This window comes from Cottoperca gobio, chromosome 4 (assembly GCF_900634415.1).
Source record: "Cottoperca gobio chromosome 4, fCotGob3.1, whole genome shotgun sequence".
NCBI classification, from domain to species: Eukaryota; Metazoa; Chordata; class Actinopteri; order Perciformes; family Bovichtidae; genus Cottoperca; species Cottoperca gobio.
In genome coordinates this window covers 16,527,630-16,538,852 of record NC_041358.1, presented here as the reverse complement: position 1 = coordinate 16,538,852, position 11,223 = coordinate 16,527,630, and the positions used below count along the sequence as shown (strand labels likewise).

General features: G+C 38.5%; 1 long non-coding RNA gene across 1 annotated transcript; it reads right to left on the bottom strand.

Moving 5' to 3' along the window:
- Positions 1–3,557: 3,557 nt before the first annotated feature.
- Positions 3,558–10,422, bottom strand: LOC115007482 (uncharacterized). The gene is made up of 3 exons (XR_003832186.1): positions 10,369–10,422; positions 4,358–4,393; positions 3,558–3,844 (listed from the first exon to the last, which is right to left on the bottom strand). It is a non-coding gene; the product is annotated as an uncharacterized LOC115007482 (long non-coding RNA).
- Positions 10,423–11,223: the final 801 nt, after the last annotated feature.

Genomic DNA, 11,223 nt, shown 5'->3' with positions numbered 1-11,223 from the left:
GGGGAAAGAAATACTAGTGAACATTAAAAAATATGTGCAATATATTCCAGTTTACTGGCAAAGAGAGTGCATTAGAATAAACAACAACACCAAGCTTTGTATTCCTAATAGCAATAAAAGACCTGACTCACAGACAGCAGGAGACAACTATACATCAGTGCTGCCCTTGTCCAAATCGTCTCCCTAATACAACTCTGATATTAGTGCCAGATTCATCTGCATACTGAGAAGGTCTATTAAAAATACAAACACAGGCTAATAGGCTTGCACACACACAATAACACACATTTTAAGTTTACACATGTGCATGCAAACACACACGGAGGTAATCACAGTCCCTTCGGACTAACAAGGAAACGATCTCTTTGTATAGGCAGACGTAATTTCCTTTCCCATTTCCTCTGCATGGACAGCAATTACTGATCCTCATCCAGGCGGTGATAGAAGCTAATATTGCACTGATATGATAATCATTGGCTTATTGGACAGCACATTAGAAGAGTGTTGGGACGTCAAGGCAGAAGGGACAGATGGGGGAAGTAGAAACAGGACACACACAGATAACTGCACGCAGATGGGAACACACAAGTACATGCTTTCACACTGAGGACACGCACACCTCTCCCTATCTTACACGGTCCCCTTCATCTCTTTTCCCTTTATTTCAAAGCCCTTTGCAAACTTCAGGCAAAGTGTGCCAATGGAAAGGACGAGCAAAAGAGTAAACATAGCTTTAACTATAGGTCGCACTCTCTCTTGCTTTCTATATAAGCTGCTCTTGAAACTGAAAAGACAACATAGATAGAGAAAGGTGTGTGAGGATACTAAAATATCGAGATAGAGGAGGCAAAGAGGAAGATGGCGGAGAGATGAAATCGGGGAGAAAAATCGAGAGGCGAGAAATCAGCAGATAAAGAGGACAGATGAATAAGACGATTATGTACAGAGTTTCTGTACTCATTTACTGTATGTACCGTCTTTGTGAGGGTGTGCATTTACAGTGGATATTATTTTGAGCTCTTCCAAGTGTTGGACATATGCAGAGATACACACCACTGCACATACAGTCCTGTGTATGCAAGTGTTCCACACTTTGCTACATTAGGTGTGGGTACGACAGCAAGATGGTGTGAAATAGGAGAGTCTTAACAACTTCGGCGTGTAAACAGTCACACTCATGTGGTTAGTGCATGGATTTCATTCTCATTAGGAGCTCTGCAGGGAGCTCTGAACAGCTGCCTTAAGGAGGTAACAGTCATATTTAAGACTGCTCTCAATACTTGTGTTGCCAAGCCATGTGACCTGGAGTCCCTGCTTCCTCTTTCAAAACCCACTTTAAAACCCACTTTCAAACTTTTGATTTACTGTCACTTTAATACTTTTTCAACAATTGATTACATTTTTACAGCAAAAGTTAGTACATGGAACAATTAGAGTACAGAATAAATTGGATTGTCCATTTAATTATCACTTATCTTTATCAAAAGTTATCATGAAAATAAATTCAGTTTGAAATACCTAAATGTAGAATTTTGAAGATCTCTGCTTTTTGCCCGTCCATGTCACTACATCCCCATGTGGTTGATGCAGTGACAATGACTGAATGTGCATGGAAAGCAACAATTTGTACTGGGATTGTCTTTAATGAAAATTAATGAAATTTGTGAAATATTTTGATTCTGCAAGTGATATGTCCTGGTTTAATTATAGCATCATCTTAATCGAAGTTTACCGTTGCATGTGTAAGTAGGTGTAGGTTTAAAAAGGAAGAATTGTAAATGTTTTAAAATGCTGTTGATGGCCCAGTCTGGTCCAAGTCTATATAGTATATCCAAAGCTGAAACAAAACATAGCCATATCTTTAACAAATGTTACTAGTTTTACAATGGCCATATAAAATATTTATCTCTAATTGGCTGTTAGGGGTCCGTGAGATACCCCAAACACAGTGTAACCAGTCTTTGGCTTTCTTTGGTCTTGTGTGGTCTTCATGTATTAAGAAATTACAAATCAAACATATAAAACAAAATTCCTCACTCTGCTTAACACTAATGAGTCAGTGCTTCATATTGAGAAGTTTGAACTAACCAATATGAGGTGACTGACATGCTGTGGTGGTAAAACATGAACACGTTGTGTGTGTGTGGTTTTATGACGTCTAAAAACTGAAGATCATTCTTAAGAGCTTCTCTCTCGTGTGCACAGTTTCCTGGTGGGGTTTTACACTCAGTTAGACTGCCTCGCTGAATAAAGGTTAAATTGAGAACCCTTGACGTATTTGCACTGCAACTGTCAACTATTAACCTCAGTAATTAGAGTTTATGATGCTAATGTTCTCTTGCTGCTTCGCAACCACAGCGCCCACCAGGCTGCTGAGTGACACTTGAGGGGGCAGGAGTGAGTGACAGAAGAGGAGAGGAGCAGACAGGCTGACCAGATGGCTGAAGCTGTAGTGCCTGCAGTGTTGTGGCTTAATACCACAGGAGAGCGTTCCAGGGAGAAGTCGTGGTGATGACGATACACAGAAAAGCCTAATTTGGGAGAAACTTTATGTATTCAGGTTATACTTTGATGTAGTTAAGGGAGCATGTGGGTGTTTGACATTACAGCCGAGAACACTTTCTCAATTCTAAATCTGTTAAACCACAGTGATTTTAGGAACAAAAGAATAATGTTAACAAAATAATGTCATGTTCAGTTTTGTAGATAGACCAATTTGGTTAATGTGTGCCTCTCGAGGTTTGACTAAATATGAGGCAATCTCTCAAACCAACCCTTGAAACTGCTATCTTGTTATATCTACATATCCGATTGTTAATCCATAACTGTCACAATTTATAAAAATCAGATATGATTTTCCTACTATATTCGTTATCAAATCAATGATGCATAAAAGAGCATATGTGGTTTTGCATGTCTTGGGAGTCAAGTTTTCAGCCACATAGCAGCCTTTGCAGGAGTCATTTGAATGAAATGATGAATGTCAATGTGAATGTATATGGTTTGGACATGTAGCTGCTGCTCAAAAAAAGGTTCACCTCATTAACCAAAACCACAGGGTTTTCCTAACCTTAACCAAGAGTTTTAGTTGCCAAACAGTAGCCATACCTTAAGCGTAGTTTTTTTTTTTCCATAACCACAATGTTTCCCTAACTTTAACCATACCAGTTTCCATTTGCAGATAATATAGAAACGAGAATGCCCAAAAGAATATGGCATTGGACATATACAAGTTATACGAGTCAGTCAACTCAACGTCTCCATCCATATTATTCTGCACATTTTCAATTTGCACATAAAACAATGAAGTTGAAAAGCCTCAAATTTGGAAAAAGTCAAATATTGCAAAGAAAAAGGTTTTTACACTTGGCTGAGGTAGAAAAGTTGACGTATCGAAAACAAAATGCGACCAAGACGTTATGCGTTATTCCATCCAGGAAGAAATCAGCATTATTATTGTTGTTATTTTTATCTTTATTATCATTATTGGATATATGTGTGCTTTATCCACATGTTTCTTTTGTATTCAACTATCTTGCAACATTAATGTATGGAATATCATATTTTTATTGTGAGATGTGACACACACACATACACACATGCACACGTTTGCTAAATTGTCGCCTTTCTCGCTGGACTTTGTGACTTTATAGACCCTTTTAGCGACTTGCTGCTCAGAGTAAACTCAGTCAGCGGCTTCTCTGGCAGCAAAACAGCGTCTCTCTCTCTCCCTCTCCTCCCTTGCCATTCACACACAAACTGGAGTGGGGTACCATGGTTACAGGCATCATTGTCGGCTGGATTATTTTGTTGGGGTTTAAACCAGAACGTTTAGAGTGTAGCCCTGAAAATAAAAATATATAAATGAGTGAAAATCGCCAAAAAACATAATCTGTGTGAATGTTAGATACTCCTCCTAGGTCTTTAAACTAACTCTGTGTGTATGGGGGGGCGGGGGTGTCTGGTGGTCAACGAAGAGTCACACAAATTATCGCATTTCATAATGAATCCAAAAAGTGAACCGTTTTTTAGCTACACATTAAACATTTTCAATGATTAAGACATATACTTTGCATGTAAATTAGATGCTGGAATGCATAAAAAAACATAAAAATAGAGCTTGTAGGTTAAGCCCCAATGTTTATGTCATGCTTACTTGTATTACTCTACTCTGCTCCAAAATTGTGTCTATCTCTTGGCAGAAAACCGCTGTGTTCTTATTTCGACTGACCTTCTAAATATTAATTGTCAATGACGTCAACTATGTGGTTTCCAGATCAGTGGAAATTCCGATGCTCATGCTACATATGAATAGGGAGGATATGCTTATAATTGTAATAATAGCTGTAGAACCAACCTTGTTGCCCGAGGATGTATTATCCCCCTTCTTGCCCTAGGATTAGAAGACAAAGAAACAACATCAGTGCATCAAGTGTTATAAACCCTTATAGTTAGCTTTGTTAGCTAATGCTAGTCGTATGGCCAGAAACAAAACAGTTTCAACTGTTTCAGTCCTCTTTCCTTCTACAAATACTATAAATGCAATAGTTATAGGAATAGGATGATTTATATGCCCTTCGTTTCTCTTTACTATACGCTTGGTTTCTCTATCAGGTAGGTGTAAATGTCTGGCCATTTCACCACGGTAATCCTGTCAGATCAGCGTGTAATGTTACAGACTATTCTTATCCCGTTTGGTTAAGTAACTCATTTTGAAGAGTGAGTGACAGTACATATTCAGCCAATGTTAAAAAAAACAAGCCGACAAGCGTCTAGCTTTTAGTTTACTTCCACAACAGGTATCCTCCCATTGCCCTGATAAAGATTTCAGAGGCGTTGAAGAACATAACCAGTTGTAACTTCCATCTCACAATTTTCATTTTAAGGAAGCTTGATGGGATGAAGGAAATTGCTTTCTCATCATTAAGGTACAATAACCCCAGTGGTGCAGAGATGAGAGAAACAGTTTGGTGTTGAACTGCAGACAGGAACAATTTCTTATAAATTGTAATTCTGAACAGTGGCTTTGTCAGGAAGTACTTAAAAGTAAAGATCAACTTGCCCATCACCGGTTTTACACAGTGACCTGGTAGTGGCTGACTACTGAGGAAGTAACATTAATTTTGTTCGGTATTAAATCCTTTTGAATATTAGTCTTGTGTGATGTTAGAGATATTGAGTTCAGGGAGATTTTTTTAAATAAGTATGAGAGCAAGAAAAGACAAAAAGAAAAAGAGAAGAAAGGGATGGAGGAAACAAAAGACTAAAAGAAAATAGATAATTTTTGAGCGGTTACAAGTTCATTACATTATTCATTGCTTATCCCCCACCTTGTACGGGCTTTTATATGTTTCCTGTCCCTTGTGATTATTCTTTCCCATACACCCCCTCTGTTATTTGTCTTATCAGCACCGTGCAGGTGTTCCATGGCACTCTTGGAAACTTAATTTGATTATCAAGTATTCAAATCCATGTTTTTTCTCTCTACTCTTTGCTTCTATCCAATTCCCAGCAGGCTTTTTTTTGGAACAATGCCACGACTACTGGGGCTAGACACCAACGAAAAATCAATATCCTCCACTATGGTCTATGGTTTAAGGGAAGCTTTCATACCTTGCTGTGTTGGCTTGGTACAGGTTAGCCCGTGTGAATAGTGTTTTTAGTCAAAGCAGGTATTTGAGGAAAGTGACATTTGAGAGTTCAGATCATGGAAAAGAGATCTAGGGCACCTGTGTTGTACCTCAGGCAGCAATGGCATTATGTTCAAACTGTTCTAAAAAGGATGCATCACAGTAGTCTGATAATCAGACTGCAGTTGGGGGTTAGGTTCAGGTCTGACATGGAAGCTGCCGTAATGGTTGCTTGGATCAATTAAAATTTAAAATTAATCCTTATTTAAGAATTGTTATTGCTGTCAGTCCACTTGCAAAAACCTGTACAGCTCTGTTACTACTACTATTGTAGCTTTTTGTTGGGATGTTTCTGTTGCTACTTTTTATGGACTTAGCTAGGGCCCTACCTAGCTATGTAGCAACAACTGATATATTGGTCATAGTCTCATCAAAACAACGAAGGGTGAGGGTAAGGTGAGGGAAAGGGCTCCGAAGGTAGGCAGGCAGGAAGTAGGGATGGTTGAGTTGTATGATACAAAACATGTAGACAGATCCTGAAGAAGGCAATTTGTCCCCAGACATCATTCTGTACTTTAAAATAATAAGATTGTCTCAGACCCTAAGCCCCTGTAACAGCTCCATAACCTCGACCAATTGTTGTTGCTTAAACATAACTATTAATACCGTAATCATGCAATAGTTGCTACAAGTGTCTTTTGAATGGAAATTGGTACCCTGTAGCCTTCGGATATTTGTATTAGAGAGGTTTTGAAAATGTTCTCTGTGGTTCACATTTATCCAACTGTAAAGAAGCTGATCAGGTAACATGAACCCATATTCCTGTCTTCATTTGTCCTGGGGACACAGTGGTACCTGAAATCCTTTATTCCAAATGAACAGATGACACTTCTGTAACCATACAACATGTATCTGTTTGTGCCTCAGAGGGTATTTCACAAAACAGTATGGTCCTTGCACATGAAGCCTTTTGTAAAGAAGTGAATCTATGAGCCTTGTTCAAAGACTTTCAATCTTAATCTGTTCTTTTGACAGACTGAGAGAAATACAAAGAGAAGGGAGAGAAATAGAGGTCCTTCTTATTTCTGTAAAAGACAACAGATGGTGGGAGAGATAGCCAGTAACAGCTGACAAAACAAGCTGCCATTAATTTCCATTCAATAATACATCATACAAAAGTTCTCAGTGCCCTTTCTATTCCCCTGAAACATCACATCTAATTGGACTCCAACAGAAACTACTTACAATTCAGTTAATTGAGATGACTATTATGGAAATATGCATAACAGTGTGCTTGACTCTTAGAGATAGAGACAATGAGCCTGCTGCGCTAAAGTTAAATGAGTTGTGATGTAAGCAGATTTTTCCAGAAATGTTTCCTACAACTTTAATTTGCTCTAAGCAAAAAAACAACTGTCTCAAGCTACAATGTTCTGCTTACCTTAAGCAGAGTTTTATGGATTTGACCGTTGCTGTCTTTGCTAGCGATAGTAAACTAGACTATACTTGCCATATACTGTAGTGTAGGGGTTGTGACAATATTGGAAGCCAGTAATCCTGGGGGTTGTGGCATGAAAACTTTCTGAAAGGATACTCTAGCTGCAAGCAGTATAAGAAAGTATCTTAATTTCCCTGAGTGCTGAGATGGTCAGCAAGTTGGGGAGGGAAACATTTGTTTCTCCGTCTTAAAATAAGTTGTGACTTCTATATGTTGTCTTGATTCTCCAACAGTGAAAGTAGCAACACATTTTGGAATAAATACCACAAAACTCAGATAACTATTAAACAATCTATCATATAGACTATATGATATAGAGGTAGAGATCAAAGATCAAAGAAGCCATAGGAGAAAAGAGCCCATGCTCTAAACTTGGTTTTCTTGGTGATATAAGATATATATTTTTTTATTTTTTATTTTGCGTCACTGCTGGTAGTTGTAAGTTTAATTTTCATACAGTTTAGGAGTTTGAAACACAAGGAAAGTCTGTTTTCACTTTCCTTTACTTTTAAGGTTATACATTTGCATTTTAAACGCATGTAAAATTGAACTTAAAAAAGAGAGATATAAGATATTTTGAAACTTATCTCTGTATTTCAGATTTATCCAACTGTAAAGGTGCTGACCAGGTAACACAAAACCATCTTCCTGTCTTCACTTGTCCTGGGGACACGGAGGTGCATTAAATTAAATCAGGGAGATTCTGTAATTAATAAACGCTCCAAGAAACAGTCAGGACAAACAAGACTGAAGGACAATTACAGTCTTCAAAGTCTGCAGCCTGCAGTCTCGTGGCATTAGGAAGACAATTGTTATAGTAATGCATGAGTCACTGTCACCTCTTGAAAGAAAAAACGTGTCCAGAGAAGAGTGAAATTAAAGGTTAAACTACAGTCAAGGAGGAAAAACAATGTGGTTTGAGCGAGGGCGCCGGAAGTGTGGGGGTAGGAAGTGGAGAAAGGGTCACTGCTCCGAAAGTAGGCAGGCAGGAAGTGGGGAAGGAGTTTCTACACTTTAAAATTAAAAGATTATATCAGTTAGGTCTGCAGTTTCCGCCAACTGTCTTTGTTTCAAAATCCAACTGTAACAGATCCATAACCTTGACCATGTTTTTTTGTTGCCATAACGTAACCTTTAATCACCATCTTTAATGCAAAAGTTACCACAAGTGTCTTTTGAATGGATGACAGATGATGTCTGTCTCTTTAGAGCAGGGGTGGGGAACCTTTTTCATGTCAAGGGCCATTTCTTTTTTACAACATCCTTCGAGGGCCGTACTAATTATTGAACTCATAACCTCTGCAATTTCTTTTAAGACACAGCCCATTCATTTCACTTTTGTTATATGCTAAATGCAAAAAAGCAATTTTTATATCCATGTATCTTTCTGTTTTATCAGAAAACAATCCTTTATTAGTCCCACAACGGGGACATTTATCTTGTTACAGCAAAAGAACATATGAAGTAAAAAGGCAGTACACAATAATTAAATCGAATAAAAAATAATATAAGTACCAAGTGGTTGATAGAAAATAAAGTGAATATTGCACATGGCAGTGATAATTGCACAGCAATGGTGGAACAGTCTGTTCTTGGTGTGGTGGTGTACCTCTCTATCTTTCCATGTTTTCATGTTCCGCTCTGCAGAGAGCTGCTTGTTGGGCCAAACACTGCCGAAGAGCGTTAACTTTATCCAAACGCACTTGTCCTTTCAGCTCGTGCAGTTTGACATGTTTCGTGTTTCACCGCAAGCGCGTCCGCACAAACTAGACACACTGGCCTTTTACTTCCTCAAATAAATAATCGTTCGTCCATTTTTCCAGGAAAGTGCGACATTCCGCATCCACCTTTCTCTGTTTTACACTCGCCATGGTGCGTTCACCGATGTTAACAGTCTTGTTTAATATTGAAGTTTTTTGACATGACGTGACCACGTGATGGCACGTTCCGCTTGTGTTGTGTTCAAGGACCCTGACCTTGGCCAGGAAAAACAGCCAGTCGCCTGTCTATTGCCGTCTAGATTTTTCTTTTACTTCTAGTTTTTTTTGCGTGCGTTTATGAATTACCACGAGGGCCAGATCAAATGGTCTCGCGGGCCGTATACGGCCCGGAGGCCGCAGGTTCCCCACCCCTGCTTTAGAGAACTGGTTGTAGGCTGTGGATTGTTGTATTAGAGAGATAAGAGATTTTGAAACTGTTCTCTGTGGTTTAGATTTATCCAACTGTAAAAAAGCTGATCAGCTAACAAAACCATTTTCCTGTCTTCACTTGTCCTTGGGACACGGAGGTACATAAAATTGAATCAGCTGTAATTAAAAAACGCTCCAAGAAACAGTGAGACCAAACAAAACTGAAGGACAATTACATTCTTCAAAGTCTGCTGCCTGCAGTCCCGTGGCATTAGGAAGACAATTGTTAATGCCTTAGTCACTGTACTCTCCCAACAGAAAAACATGTCCTGAGAACAGAGAATTTAAAGATAAAACTATAGTCAGTGAGAAAAAACATTGTGCACACTCTAGTCTGGTATACAAAATAATGTTTTTGGATAATTTCCAAAATAATTGGTTATATAATCACTTCATCTTACGGAACATAATAGCTCTTAACACTGTGACTTCATGGGATACAATCCAACAACTACTGGAGACCTGCGGGTGTCTGATATACTGTATATGGGTTTTGCTTACGATATGTGTTGATGTATTTGCATCTGTGTGTGTGTGTGTGTGTGTGTGTATTTGGGTTTGTTATGATGAAAAATAAGTAACTTATTTGTTTGCAAACATGACAACCCTGTTATACTTTGACAAAAGGATATTGAATGTCTTTACATGCATTTCCAACATATTCTAGGCCTTCCCTGAGTCCCAGGTTTTTCATCATTCCTTTCTTTTCTTCGTAGGCTGTGTTTGAGAAATGTAAATAGAAAAAAACTAGATTTGGTGACCATCTTGGGGGAGAAGGTAGTGTTCCTTCTCGTCCTGTGGCCTAAATCAAGACTTATACCTTCAACATTAATACAGTTAGGAATCAACTGCCAGGCAGTACTGCTGTCTTTGTTAAACTAAGATATTCACTTTTTTGTGTTTTACTGTACATGCTTGCAGTCCTGAGGGAAACCTAAGAAAAGAGTTAAAAGCAGATACAAGTTGCAAAAACAGCAAGAATGGGGTGTTCACCTGGATCAGCAGCAAACCTTTCACATTCATTTTAACTGTCAACTTTCACCTCTCCTACCTTCCTTGCTGCCACAACCCAGGAAGTAATGAGACAGTTCTGTCTCTAAATCGGAGATTGCTGTGGCAAACATGTCCCCATAGTGCCACTTCAGTCTTCTCTCAACCAATCCAATCACCATTAATTGTTTTCAGCTGGCTTGAAAATGACCAAAAGCAACAATTAAGATGCTGAAATGGGCCAGGGCATATTTGTGATATATGTGCTCCTTTATTTCACTTTCATCTGCAGCTGAACTTTTAGGACTTTGTGTTACAGAAACTATTCTGTATTCTGTTTGGTTCCAATAACTTTATGTACAGACTCAACTAATTATGTTAACTTTTGAATGGATCAGCTGTGATCAGTGGATTTGCTTGCTGGTTCAAAATAAATCAGCCCAGTTTTCTTTGCATACATTTTGTTTTCATGGTGAACTTTGACCCGCAAGTTCACGATGTGATACAACATTACTCCAGATCTCTGCTTCTTCCTGACATCTGTGTCTGTATATTATAATATTTTTTTGGGAAGAGATTGTGGCTTTTGAGGCTGAACAGCAGAGAAAATGGTGGCAGTTGTAAAAACATGTCCCCACTTAATTACAAGCTTTAATGTGTATATGACTTTTGGAGGCGTATTCTGCAATAATGTGGAGAGTGGACAGAATCAAGCCTGTTTTTAAATTGGCAGATCAACAAACTACTTCTTCATCATTCTGAACTTGACAAGAAACTAAAAAGTGGCAACGGCTACATGGTGATTCAGCTTGCCTGCTTTGTTTTACCATCAGTTTGTTGTCAAAATTATTCACACGTGTATGAATTTAATTGACTTTCTAGGCCAAATACTAACTTATTTGCTTCAGCTCTCCGT